At 42.4% G+C, this 15168-nt stretch overlaps 1 long non-coding RNA gene across 1 annotated transcript; it reads right to left on the bottom strand.

Moving 5' to 3' along the window:
- Window positions 1-517: 517 nt before the first annotated feature.
- Window positions 518-9880, bottom strand: LOC117520119. The gene is made up of 4 exons (XR_004563535.1): window positions 9788-9880; window positions 1515-1835; window positions 1013-1273; window positions 518-822 (listed from the first exon to the last, which is right to left on the bottom strand). It is a non-coding gene; the product is annotated as an uncharacterized LOC117520119 (long non-coding RNA).
- Between the last annotated feature and the right edge of the window lie 5288 nt (window positions 9881-15168).

Here is a 15168-nt window from a genome sequence, read left to right as displayed (position 1 = left end):
CTATTAGAAATAAATTCTATAAAATTCCAAAAACTACACTGTAAATTTGTAGATCCATTTTTTTTTCTTCTGGAGCGAATAAATACTATTAGAAATAAATTCTATAAAATTCCAAAAACTACACTGCAAATTTGTAGATCTATTTTTTTTTCTTCTGGACCGAATAAATATTAAAAATAAATTCTATAAAATTCCAAAAACTACACTGTAAATTTGTAGATCTATTTTTTTTTCTTCTGGAGCAAATATAAATATTAAAAATAAATTCTATAAAATTCCAAAAACTACACTGTAAATTTGCAGAGCTAATGTTCTTCTGGAGCAAATAAATAAATTCTGCAAAATTCTAAAAACTTGATTATTTTTAAATTATAGGGAAGTTCTACAGCCATGTGATACACGAACAAAATAAAATACGAATAAAAGAATGAAGATCATTGAATAACATGACGAGTCCGATTTTTATTTTATCATTGGGCAAAATGCATCTGTCACATTTTCACTCTGGATCCAGCCCTGCACACTGCTACAAAAAGTGATCAAACGTGAGCCGCTGAGATGACGACTAACGGTTCAGCAGTAAAACAAAGTTTGTGAAGATGAGAATTTACGGTACAGCTAACAGCTGAGCTCTTGTTGAGACATCAGTGTCTGTTTCAGAAATCTAATGTGTGGATGCAGATGTCCTCAATTCAACTACTGAAAATTCCTCTTGAGCTTCTTCATGTTTCTTTTTCTTCCGTAAAAAATAATCCACAGCAGCAGCTGCTGAAGCACTCATCATGACTCCAAACTTCAAAATGGACATGACAAGGAAGACATCTGTTCAGAGACAGAGAGAAAACCAAACATCATGTCAGATGATAATCAGAGTGGAGGTTTTAATGAACATTGTCACAATACACAATGTTGTTGACTTCAGACCCCCACAGCATCAGATCCACTGGAGAATGTGCAGCTCTTGAATTTAAAACATGTAATTATTTAGTATTCTGCTCATGTTATGGCTCACCTGCACAGATAGATATGTTCTCCTCTTTGCTGACTTTGCTGATGTGATTGCTGACTGTGCAGACAAGTCGTCCTGAGAGACCTTGTTTCAGAGTGATATTTGTGGTCTCACTGTGTCCTGAGAGGAGGTCAGTGTCTGTCAGTGTGCGTCCATCCAGAGTCCAGCTGTACTGAGGACTGTCACCTCCCTCAGAGGAGCAGGACGCCCTCATCTCCCCCCGGGACAGACACTCGGAGACCAGCAGCACAGAGGACACAGGAGCTGAGACAAAAACACCAAACTGGTCAAACTGTGAAATCCTCAGAATGTTGCTCACAGAGACATTTCAATCAGAAATACACGAGACACTGAGTGCAGCTGATTATTGATAAGAGACATTTCACAATAAAATGTTTCACAGGTGTAAACAAAAAAGCATCAACTATCATTTTATTATCAATAAACTATGATTACTTTATGTATGTAATCAAGTTAAATTTAAATATAATTTGTGGTTATTTACCTTGAATGAATAATTGTAGAGTTCATGTCTCGTATAGTTTTCCATTTGAATCAAATATGTTAAGAACATATTCACCACCATCACTTCTGCTCAGGTTATTTATCCTGAATGTTCCATCACTGGGAGTGAAGATGGATCTGTTTTCAGTAGCATTTAAAAAAATTTGATTCTTTCTCATACTGAGTATTTTTGTTATCTTCTTAAACCAGTCGTATTTATGTATTTCTGAGGCGCTCGTCATCAGCAGGAGAGACACAGTTCCTCCTAAAGCTCCGTAACACTGAGCTCCATTCTGTCTGCCATCACAGTACGTTTCCTCACCTACAGAAATTAAAAATATAAGTTGTAAGAACTCACAAATGTAACCAAGGTGCTTTTATAAAATTAATTGCTGTGTTTCATGTATTTGCAAATGTTAACGAAGAAAAGGACAAACACAGTCACTCAAGTGAAGTCAGATTGCTGCTTGTTCCTTCTTTGTGTGTATGTTTTATACTTTCTGGAGAAAGAAGTCTGATTTTCCACTTTGATAACTCTCTCTCATCCATGATGCCTCTGGATGAGACCTGGTCTACAGACTCAGGCTCACACAGGGTTCCAGGCTGGAGAGGTTCAGTTCTCGACTCTGTTCTGGAGCTCCTGCTGGCTTCAGCTTGACACCACTGACACCTCCTCACCTGTCAGAATCGCTGCTTTCATCCAACTCATCTCAGTGGCAGCTGGTGAAACGAAATCTTGGTGGGCTGGTGTGCCAATAGATTTCCCTGCCTGATCACAGGCTTTCAAATGAACAGTCGGAAAATTACTACAATTCCACAATAATCATTCAATGTCCTTCTCAAAATCAGCAGTTACATGGATAAAGTTAACCATTTACAGCTATATTAGGCCTCATTTATCTGTCTGTAGGAGGCCTTGTGTGTGCGTGTACAGGAGCTTTTAACAAAAGCAGAAGTTACTCAAATCAAGGAATATTTGTAGATCATCCTCTGTGCATTTGCAGCCAGTCTGCTCTGTGTCAGCTTGATCCTGTCAGATCTCAGAATCTAAGCAGTGCAGGATCTGGTTAGTACTTGGATGGGAGACCTCTTTGGAGCACCAGCGGCTGTGTGTGTTTCTCCAGGTAACACTGGAGTTGCGTCAGGCAGGGCATCCGGCGTAAGACTTGTGCCAAATACCAGTGCGGATCTGGCTGTATCCGCTGTGGCGAACCTGAAGAGAATGGACAACAATCAATCAATCAATCAACCTTTTTTTATATAGCGCCAAATCACAACAAACAGTTGCCCCAAGGCGCTTTATATTGTAAGGCAAAGCCACACAATAATTATGAAAAACCCCAACGGTCAAAACGACCCCCTGTGAGCAAGCACCTGGCTACAGTGGGAAGGAAAAACTCCCTTTTAACAGGAAGAAACCTCCAGCAGAACCAGGCTCAGGGAGGGGCAGTCTTCTGCTGAGACTGGCTGGGGCCGAGGGAAAGAACCAGGAAAAAGACATGCTGTGGAAGGGGGCAGAGATCGATCACTAATGATTAAATGCGGAGTGATGCATACAGAGCAAAAAGAGAAAGAAACAGTGCATCATGGGAACCCCCCCACAGTCTACATCTAAAGCAGCATAACCAAGGGATAGCCTTAGCGAAAAGGAAAGTTTTAAGCCTAATCTTAAAAGTAGAGAGGGTATCTGTCTCCCTGATCTGAATTGGGAGCTGGTTCCACAGGAGAGGAGCCTGAAAGCTGAAGGCTCTGCCTCCCACTCTACTCTTACAAACCCTAGGAACTACAGGTAAGCCTGCAGTCTGAGAGCGAAGCGCTCTAATGGGGTAATATGGTACTACGAGGTCCCTAAGATAAGATGGGACCTGATTATTCAAAACCTTATAAGTAAGAAGAAGAATTTTAAATTCTATTCTAGAATTAACAGGAAGCCAATGAAGAGAGGCCAACACGGGTGAGATATGCTCTCTCCTGCTAGTCCCCGTCAGTACTCTAGCTGCAGCATTTTGAATCAACTGAAGGCTTTTTAGGGAACTTTTAGGACAACCTGATAATAATGAATTACAATAGTCCAGCCTAGAGGAAATAAATGCATGAATTAGTTTTTCAGCATCACTCTGAGACAAGACCTTTCTGATTTTAGAGATATTGCGTAAATGCAAAAAGGCAGTCCTACATATTTGTTTAATATGCGCTTTGAATGACATATCCTGATCAAAAATGACTCCAAGATTTCTCACAGTATTACTAGAGGTCAGGGAAATGCCATCCAGAGTAAAGATCTGGTTAGAGACCATGCTTCTAAGATTTGTGGGGCCAAGTACAATAACTTCAGTTTTATCTGAGTTTAAAAGCAGGAAATTAGAGGTCATCCATGTCTTTATGTCTGTAAGACAATCCTGCAGTTTAGCTAATTGGTGTGTGTCCTCTGGTTTCATGGATAGATAAAGCTGGGTATCATCTGCGTAACAATGAAAATTTAAGCAATACCGTGTAATAATACTGCCTAAGGGAAGCATGTATAAAGTGAATAAAATTGGTCCTAGCACAGAACCTTGTGGAACTCCATAATTAACTTTAGTCCGTGAAGAAGATTCCCCATTTACATGAACAAACTGTAATCTATTAGACAAATATGATTCAAACCACCGCAGCGCAGTGCCCTTAATACCTATGACATGCTCTAATCTCTGTAATAGAATTTTATGGTCAACAGTATCAAAAGCAGCACTGAGGTCCAACAGAACAAGCACAGAGATAAGTCCACTGTCCGAAGCCATAAGAAGATCATTTGTAACCTTCACTAATGCTGTTTCTGTACTATGATGAATTCTAAAACCTGACTGAACCTCTTCAAATAGACCATTCCTCTGCAGGTGATCAGTTAGCTGTTTTACAACTACCCTCTCAAGAATCTTTGAGAGAAAAGGAAGGTTGGAGATTGGCCTATAATTAGCTAAGATAGCTGGGTCAAGTGATGGCTTTTTAAGTAATGGTTTAATTACTGCCACCTTAAAAGCCTGTGGTACATAGCCAACTAACAAAGATAAGTTGATCATATTTAAGATTGAAGCATTAAATAATGGTAGGACTTCCTTGAGCAGCCTGGCAGGAATGGGGTCCAATAAACATGTTGATGGTTTGGATGAAGTAACTAATGAAAATAACTCAGACAGAACAATCGGAGAGAAAGAGTCTAACCAAATACCGGCATCACTGAAAGCAGCCAAAGATAACGATACATCTTTGGGATGATTATGAGTAATTTTTTCTCTAATAGTTAAAATTTTGTTAGCAAAGAAAGTCATGAAGTCATTACTAGTTAAAGTTAATGGAATACTCAGCTCAATAGAGCTCTGACTCTTTGTCAGCCTGGCTACAGTGCTGAAGAGAAACCTGGGGTTGTTCTTATTTTCTTCAATTAGTGATGAGTAGAAAGATGTCCTAGCTTTACAGAGGGCTTTTTTATAGAGCAACAAACTCTTTTTCCAGGCTAAGTGAAGATCTTCTAAATTAGTGAGACGCCATTTCCTCTCCAACTTACGGGTTATCTGCTTTAAGCTACGAGTTTGTGAGTTATACCACGGAGTCAGACACTTCTGATTTAAAGCTCTCTTTTTCAGAGGAGCTACAGCATCCAAAGTTGTCTTCAATGAGGATGTAAAACTATTGACGAGATACTCTAACTCCCTTACAGAGTTTAGGTAGCTACTCTGCTCTGTGTTGGTATATGACATTAGAGAACATAAAGAAGGAATCATATCCTTAAACCTAGTTACAGCGCTTTCTGAAAGACTTCTAGTGTAATGAAACTTATTCCCCACTGCAGGGTAGTCCATCAGGGTAAATGTAAATGTTACAACAACAACCCTCTGTGCATTTGCTGGGATTAATGAGGTAAATTTAACTCCATAGGAACTTAGCTTTGAGTTAGCAGAAGTCAGAATCGCTGTTTTCATACAATTCATCTTCCTTATTGAAATTTTTGTATGGTGACATTTTGTCTGAATTACAGTGGGGAAAATAAGTATTTGATCCCCTGTCAGTTTTGCAGGTTTTCCCACCTACAAAGAATGGAGAGGTCTGTCATTTTTATCATAGGTACACTTCAAATGTGAGAGACAGAATCTAAAAAAAAATCCAGAAAATCACATTGTATGATTTTTAAATAAATATTAGCATTTTATTGCATGAGATAAGTATTTGATCGCCTAGAAAAACAGATCTTAACAATTGGTACAGAAACATTTGTCTGCCATTACACAGGTCAGACGTTTCCTGTAGTCCTTGACCAAGTTTTCATTCACTGCAACAGGGATTTTGGTCCACTCCTCCATACAGATCTTCTCCAGATATTTCAGGTTTGGAGTTTCAGCTCCTTCCAAAGATTTTCTATTGAGTACAGGTCTGTAGACTGGCCAGGCCACTCCAGGATCTTGAAATGCTTCTTACAGAGCCCCTCCTTAGGTGCCCTGGCTGTGTATTTGGTGTCATTGTCATTCTGGAAGACCCAGCCACGACCCATCTTCAATGCTCTTACTGAGGGAAGGAGGTTGTTTGCCAAAATCTTGCAATACATGACCCCATCCATCCTCCCTTCAATACGGTGCAGTCGTCCTGTCCCCTTTGCAGAAGAGCACCCCCAGAGTATGATGTTTCCACCCCCATGCTTCATGGTTTTCTTGGGGTTGTTCTCATCCTCTAAACATGGTAAGTGGAGTTGATTCCAAAAAGCTCTATTTTGGTCTCATCTGACCATATGACCTTCTCCCATGCCTCCACTGGATCATCCACATGGTCACTGGTGAACTTCAAATGGGCCTGGACATGTGCTGGCTTGAGCAGGGGGACCTTTGAGAAGTGGGACCTTTCCCCACAAAGTGAGATCTTGCATGGAATCCCAGACCGAGGGAGACTGACAGTCATCTTGTGTTTCTTCCACTTTCTAATAAATAATCAACAATTGTTGTCTTCTACCAAGCTGCTTGCCTGTTGTCCTGTAGTCCATCCAAGCCTTGTGCAGGTCTACAGTTTTGTCCCTGGTGTCCTTAGACAGCTCTTTGGTCATGGCTATGGTGGACAGGTTGGAATGTGATTGATTGAGTGTGTGAACAGGTATCTTTTATACAGGTAACAGGTTCAAACAGGTGCAATTAATACAGGTAAAGAGTGCAGAATAAGAGGGCTTCATAAAGAAAAATTAACAGGTCTGTGAGAGCCAGAATTCTTACTGGTTGGTAGGGGATCAAATACATATTTCATGCAATAAAATGCAAATTAATTATTTAAAAATCATACAATGTGACTTTCTGGATTTTTTTTTTTTTTTTTTTTTTTTTTTAAGATTCTGTCTCTCACAGTTGAAGTGTACCTACATCACTTTTGACGTTGTTCTGCTTTCAGTTCTGCTTTAAGTATGACTATATTATTTTATTCTTCAGATGAAATGTTGCACAACCTTCCAAATGTTTACTGTCATCTTCCTGTAATTTCATACATGGTTGTTCTGAACTCATCCCACATCCGTTGCTTTGCCTCCCCCACAGCAGAGGCTGCTGGCCTTCGGGCATGTCGGTACCTTGCAACTGCCTCCAGAGTCCTCCAAAATAACATATAGAAGGACTCCTTCTTCTGTCGGACAGCTTTCCTGACCACTGGTGTCCACCACGGTATTCGAGGGTTGCCGCTCCTTGAGGCACCTAAGACCTTCAGGCCACAGCTCCCTGCTGTAGCTTCAGCAATGGAAACTTTGAAAATTCTGTTTCAATGCCCCCAACTTCCACAGGGATGCTAGAAAGGCTCCGCCACAGGTGTGAGCTGAGATCTGTTGGACAGTGGGCTCCTCCAGATGTTCCCAGTTCACCCAAACTATCCATTTGGGCATACCAGGTCTGTCCAAAGTCCTCCCCCACCCTCTGATCCAACTCACCACCAGATGGTGATCAGTTGACAGCTCTGCCCTCTCTTCACCAGTGTCCAGAACATGCGGCCTCAAATCAGATGATACGATCACAAAATCGATCATCAAACTTCGCCCAAGCGTGCTCTGGTACCATGTACACACTTATGAGCATCCTTATGTTCGAACATGGTGTTCCTTATGGACAGTCCGTGACTAGCACAGAAGTCCAATAACAAATGACCATTCTGTTTTAGATATGGGAGGCCGTTCCTCCCAATTACGCCTCTCCAGGTGTCTCTGTCATTGCCCACGTATGTGTAGTACCCCAGCAGAACAATGGAGTCCCCCACCGGAACCCCATACAGGACTCCATTCAGGGACTTCAAGAAGGCTGAATACACCAAAATGCTCTTCGGTGCATACACACAAACAACAGTCAGAGTTTTACCCCACCCCCACCCTCCGCCACCCTAAGGCGCATTGAGGTGACCCTCAGTGTTTATTATTATTATTGTTTACCCTAGTAAACTCCTAGTTTACCAGGTAGCTGTCCTCAGCCGAGGACTCATGGGTATCCCCACACCCGCCTGGCACCTCACACCCTGGGCAACTCCAGAGAAGAATAAGGTCCAACCTCTATCAAGGAGAGTGGCCCCAGAGCCAAGGCTGTGCGTGGAGGCGAGGCCCACCAGATGTAACTGGTATCGCTCCAACTCACGCACAAGCTCCGGCTCCTTCCCCCACAGCAAGGTGGAGTTCCATACCCCCAGAGCTAGCCCCTGCCGCCGGTCTGGTCCGCCAAAGCCCTCGACTTTCACTGCCACCCATGGGGCAGCACACCCAACACCAGCGTTAACCCCTGCAGGTGGTGAGCCACAGCGTGGAGATGAAAGGTCCACATTGCCTTTTCGGGCTGTGCCCGACTGGGCTCTGTGGCAAGCCGGGACACCAAGCGTTCGAACTCCTCAAAATCCGCAAAGATTTGCCATGTGGTTAGATATTATTACCTCTGCCATGGAGGTTATGTTTTCGGTCACATGTGTTTGTTTGTCTGTCTGTTTGTCAGCAGGATAACTCAAAAAGTTTTGAACGGATTTTGATGAAATTTTGTTGAGTGGTTGGAAATGACAAGAGGAACAAGTGATTAAATTTTAGCGGTGATCCGGATCACGATCTGGATCCAGGAATTTTTAAAGGATTCTTCACCATTGCGGGATAGGGGTAAGTTTGACATTCTATTTTCTAACTCCACAAAAACAAGGCAGAAAGGCTTGACAAAAATTAGGGTGTAACATGGTCAAATGTTCTATCAAACAACAAATTTTGGTGATGATCGGATCCGGATTCCAGATCTGGTGATCCAGAATATGCAAAAATGTAAGGAAAATAGAAAATGTGTCAGTGTGAGGTGACAAATGAAGCTAGAGATGCACAACTAACACCAAATTGTAGCTGAATCTGTACTGATTCAGTAAGGTGTCATCAGATTTGATGTAGCTTCAAATGTTATGGAGCTAGATCCAGAAGAAAACCGCCATTACCGAAAAATCATTTTTATACAATAACGTTTGAACTAATAAAGACATAAAAGTGATTCCAAGTTCTAGTGGTATGTTTTCATGGTCAAGGATGTCAAATATAAAGGAAAGAAAAGTGTATGTATCATAGTTTTGGTTGTAACACTGAATTGTTGAATAGATCACTGTGCCAAGGAGGGAATCTCTTTTCGGTCAGTGACCCCATGGCCTTGGCAGAGGTTTGCACTCTCTGAGTGCTACTAGTTAATAAATATTGTTATTCCTTTTTACTTGAAGTTGTGCATGTACATTCAAGGCACGGTATTATTCAGCATTAAGGGACTACATCATACAAATAACCCTTCTGGAGATGTAGTGGCAGAACTGGTACTTCAGCTACCCTGAAACACTTTACAAACCTCACAACAAGAAAACATGATCACTTTTTCAAAAAATAAATTCTGTTCAGATATGCTTTGGGGAGTGATGTATATGCACAGTGACTCCTGCTGGCCTCCATCACATGAGCTCATAGTCAGTCAATGCAAACATCGAACAGTGTGAGAGCCACAGACACATCCCTGATGAACACCAGTTTCCATGAGTAAAAACTCCAGAGATTCTACCCTTGTTCCACACAGCACTCACGCTACCCCTGTATAGGCTGGCTGGCTTTGATGTGCAGCCACGTTTTAGTGATTGTGTAAAATCTCCCCGCATGCAATGAAATCAAACACATTGCAGAAAAATCAACATGAGCTGTAAAGAAGCACTGCTGAGTACTAGAATGCTGTGTATGGTTAACAGAAGAAAACTAATAAGTCATGAATTTAACACAATGTATAATCAGCTCACCATTACAGACTGCAAGTATCACCAGCAACAGTCCAACCAGAGCTTCCATGTGTCCCAGGAGATCAGTCAAAAATATGTGTATCTCACTCTGCAATAAGTGTGTATGACAGATGGGAAAAAGCTCTGACCAAGTAGAGTGATGCGGTATTCATCTTTTAATAGTCACAAGGGGAAGGAAGCTGTTTTACTTCCTTTTCTGCCTTTGTACCAAATACCTTCATATGAAAAATGTTACATTTCAGCACCCTGACATCAAATGCAGAGCAGGGCTTCCTTATATGCTCGCTATGCACATTGTGTTTGGCCTAGCCCATATGGCACAGCAAATGTTAGTGACCTAATGTGACAACTTTCTGATGCCAAAATGAAGCAAAACTATTCTTTCAGACACAAAATAACAACAACAAACTCTATGAGTGAGTTTTGAGAACAGCTTCTTCTTTTTTGTCTTTCGGCTGTTCCCGTTAGGCCCGTCGCCACAGCAGATCAATCGTTTCCATCTCGTCCTGTCCTCTGTATCTTCCTCTGTCACACCAACCACCTGCATGTCCTCTCTCAGCACATCCATTAACCTCCTCTTTGGACTCCCTCTTCTCCTCCTGCCTGGTGGCTCCATCCTCAGCATCCTTCTCCCTATATACCCTGGGTCCCTCCTCTGCACATGTCCAAACCATCTCAATCTCGCCTCTCTGACTTTGTCTCCAAACCGTCCCACCTGAGCTGTCCCTCTGATATGGTCATTCCTAATCTTGTCCATTCTTGTCACTCCCAAAGAGAATCTCAACATCTTCAGCTCTGCCACCTCCAGCTCCGCCTCCTGCCTTTTTGTTAGTACGTCTCTAAACCATACAACATAGCTGGTCTCACTACTGTTTTGTAAACTTTCCCCTTCACTCTTGCTGATATTCTTCGGTCACAAATCACTCCTGCCACCTTTCTCCACCCACTCCACCCTGCCTGCACTCTCTTCTTCACCTCTTTACTACACACTCCATGACTTTGAACAGTTGACCCCAAATATTTAAACTCATCTACTTTCACCACTTTTACTCCTTGTAACTGCACGATTCCACTGGGCTCCCTCCCATTCACACACATGTACTGAGTCTTGTTTCTACTGACTTTCATTCCCCTTCTCTCCAAAGCATATCTCCACTTCTCCAGACTAGACTCAACTTGCTCTCTACTGTCACTACAGATCACAATGTCATCTGCAAACATCATAGTCCATGGGGACTCCTGTCTGATCTCATCCGTCAACCTGTCCATCACCACTGCAAACAAGAAAGGACTCAGACCTGATCCTTGGTGTAATCCCACCTCCATCTTGAATGAGTCTGTCATTCTGACTGCGCATCTCACCGTTGTCACACTATTCTTGTGCATGTCCTGCACTACCCTAACATACTTCTCTGCCACTCCAGACTTCCTCATACAATACCACAACTCTTCTCTTGGCACCCTATCATAAGCTTTTTCTAAGTCCACAAATACACAGTGTAACTCTTTCTGGCCTTCTCTGTACGTCTCCAAAAGTATTCTCAGAGCAAACATTGCATCTGCAGTGCTCTTTCTCGGCATGAAACCATATTGCTGCTCACAGATCTTCACCTGTTTTCTAAGCCTAGCTTCTACTACTCTTTCCCATAACTTCATGCTGTGGCTGATCAACTTTATGCCTCTGTAGTTACTGCAGCTTTGCACATCACCCTTGTTCTTGAAAATAGGAACCAGCATACTTCGTCTCCACTCCTCGGACATCCTTTCACTTTCCAAGATTTTATTAAACAATCTGGTTAGAAACTCTACTGCCATCTCTCCTAGACATTTCCATGCCTCCACTGGAATGTCATCTGGACCAACTGCCTTTCCACTCTTCATCCTCTTCATAGCAGCCCTCACTTCTTCCTTGCTAATCTCTTGTACTTCCTGATTTACTCTCACCACATCATCCAGCCTTTTCTCTCGCTCATTTTCTTTATTCATCAGCTCTTCAAAATATTCCCTCCACCTTCTCAGCACACACTCCTCACTTGTCAGCACATTACCATGTGCATCTTTTACCACCCTAACCTGCTGCACGTCCTTTCCAGCTCTGTCCCTTTGTCGGGCCAATCGGTACAAGTCCTTTTCTCCTTCCTTACTATTCAACTTCTTGTACAGCTCGCAATATGCCTTTTCCTTTGCTTTTGCCACTTCTCTTTTCGCCTTACGCCGCATCTCCTTGTACTCCTGTCTACTTTCTTCATCTCTCCGACTATCCCAAAACCTTTTCACCAACCTCTTTCTCCTTATGCTTTCCTGGACCTCTTCATTCCACCACCAAGTCTCCTTGTCTTCCTTCCACTGTCCAGATGTCATACCCAGTACTGTCCTAGCTGTCTCCCTCACCACATCTGCAGTACTTTTCCAGTTGTCCAAAATTTCTTCCCCTCCAACCAGTGCTTCTCTCACCCACTCGCTAAATTTGACACAACAGTCTTCCTCCTTCAGCTTCCACCATCTGATCCTTTGTTGAGCTCTCACTCTCTTCTTCTTCTTTACCGCTAAAGTCATCCTACAAACAACCATCCTATGCTGTCTAACGACACTCTCTCCTGCTACCACCTTACAGTCTGTGATTTCTTTTAGCTTGCATCTCCTATAAAGAATGTAGTCCACCTGTGTGCACCTTCCTCCACTCTTATATGTTACCCTGTGCTCCTCCCTTTTCTTAAAGTAGATATTCACCACAGCTATTTCCATCCTTTTTGCGAAATCAACTACCATCTGTCCTTCCCCATTCCTATCCTTGATACCATATCTACCCATTACTTCCTCATCACCTCTGTTCCCTTCACCAACATGCCCGTTGAAGTCTGCTCCTATCACCACTCTTTCGTCCTTGGGCACACTCTCCACCACCGCATCTAACTCACTCCAGAAATCTTCTTTCTCCTTCATCTCACAACCTACCTATGGGGCATATGCACTGATGATATTCATCATCACCCCTTCAATTTCCAACTTCACACTCATCACCCTGTCAGACACTCGCTTAACCTCCAACACACTTTTAACATACTCTTCCTTTAAAATGACCCCAACACCATTCTCTTCCTGTCCTCACCATGGTACAACAACTTGTACCCACTGCCGATTCTCCTGCTTTTACTTCCCTTCCACTTGGTCTCTTGCACACACAATATGTCTACCTTTCTCCTCTCCATCATATCAGCCAGCTCTCTCCCTTTACCAGTCATACTACCAACATTCAAAGTCCCCACTCTCATTTCCACCCTTCTAGTTTTCTTCTTCTCCCGCTGTTTGTGGCAACGTTTTCCTCCTCTTCTTCGTCGTCTTCGCCCAGTAGTAGCCCAATTTCCACCGGCACCCTGTTGGGCAATAGCACCAGTGGCAGACGTTGTTAACCTGGGCCGCCACCGATCCGGTATGGGAATTCGATTCTTAGTCTGCATAGTTGAGTTGGCTTGTTTTACGCCGGATGCCCTTCCTGACCAACCCTCCTCATTTATCCGGGCTTGGGACCGGCACTCAGAATGTACTGGCTGCACACCCCATGTGGCTGAGTCAGGTAAATCTGCAAATCTAAGGGCACCATCAAGTGTCGGCCTCTCATGCCACTGGTAGCAAAGTTAAATAACATCTCATAACTGTCATTTTAAAAGTCCTTCACAATAAAAGCATATCAATGCAAACGTTGGCCCAGCATCACAACAAAGCACTGCAGTCTCAGACCCAAGTCTTCACATGCTGATTGAAGCAGTTCAGTTTGACTGAATGTCGTGAAGTGATGAGCTGGGGAACCCATTTGTGTGACTGTTGCCCCAACTGCAACCTTAACCATGACCATAACCAAACACAGATAACTGTTCCTTGAAGACGCTGAAGTGAAGCAGACAGTTCCACGCTCTGGCAAAAAATGTGTCTCCCTGCCATCGCTAAATATCGCAATGGGACTACCTAACCTGTCACACAGTGAGGGGAAAGTGGTACAGACCAAATTTAAAAATGCGTTGAGTTGGGAGTGACAATATGTCTGTTTACAGTAGTATTTGTCATAATGTCATTGTTGCATGCCATTGTTGTAATTTGAAAGTACTGAGTCAACTGAGCTAAAAAAAACAAAAAAAAACTGTTGTTTGCTTAAAATTAGCACCAGTGAATCCCTGAAATTAACACAGAAATTTTCCACAGTTTGGATTATATTTCAGAAATCAGTTGATAAATGTAATCTTAGCTTCTGTACTGTGTGTGGAAGGTTTAAATAAATTGTGCTCAGGGCCAGTTATGGGGGGTTTTGTTCGGGTAAAGATTGAAGTGTTGTTGGACTGCTGAATATTTTGGACTAAAATTAAAATTGGTACATTTTAATTGTTTGTTTGCATCCCTTCAAATAGCATAATACTGTGAATGCTTTACATTTTCGTAGAATCTACACTGAGGCAAATAAGTATTTGATCCACTGTTGATTTTGCAAGTTTTCCCACCTACAAAGAATGGAGAGGTCTGTGTTGGATGGAATGTTCCATGACGCTTGTCCTCAGACCTATGAATGTTACGGACTGGATTTGACCTGACTGCTTTGTGTGCGGCTCTAAAGCATGCCCAAAAATGTCATCATTTGTGTACAGTCTAAACTAATAATACCAAGGTCTTCGTATCTCTGTCTGGGACGGCACCATGAAATGTTCTGTTCTTTGCTTATCATGCTGACACAAACACATTCATCACGAAGTTTTGATATAACTCGTGATATAACCGCTTGAATATAGCATCGCAATCACGGTCACCCGCTTACAATGTCAAACGCAACACTCTTAGTCAGTCTTGGTCTTAGTCTTAGTCAACAACCAATCACATAGCTCCACTGATCCACACGACAGTGCAAGGCCCGCCCACCTGGGGGTGGGCCAAGTACAAGCTTAAAAAGCAGCCTAATCTTAATGTCGAGGCTCTTGTCCTCAAAGGTGCATCCCAGGTAACAAAAAATGTTCCCAGAATGTTATGTAAAATGTTTGCAGTACGTTCTTATGGACGGTTTTCTTGATGTCCTCTCAACGGTACTAAATACGTTATGTGAACATTACAAGAAACATTAGAATAACCCTAGGAGAATGTGATAGGTATGTGTGAATGTTCTTGAACCTTATTGCAGCAGTGCATTAAAAGTTCAGGCCAAGCTTTATGTAACCTTGAGGAAATATCTGTGCAGAACAAGATTGATGCTGGAAATCCTATATCATATGCTACAAAGAGATTTTGCTTCCTCGTGTGGTATAAACAGTCCAATGTCAGTATCTTAGCCATGTGCTCAAAGAGGTTGATAAAGTACAAGGCCCCTATGTGAAAGCTGGTACATAATATTTGGGATTGATGTT

Source organism: Thalassophryne amazonica, chromosome 11, assembly GCF_902500255.1.
Source record: "Thalassophryne amazonica chromosome 11, fThaAma1.1, whole genome shotgun sequence".
NCBI classification, from domain to species: domain Eukaryota; kingdom Metazoa; phylum Chordata; class Actinopteri; order Batrachoidiformes; family Batrachoididae; genus Thalassophryne; species Thalassophryne amazonica.
This window is presented reverse-complemented; position numbering and strand designations above follow the sequence as displayed.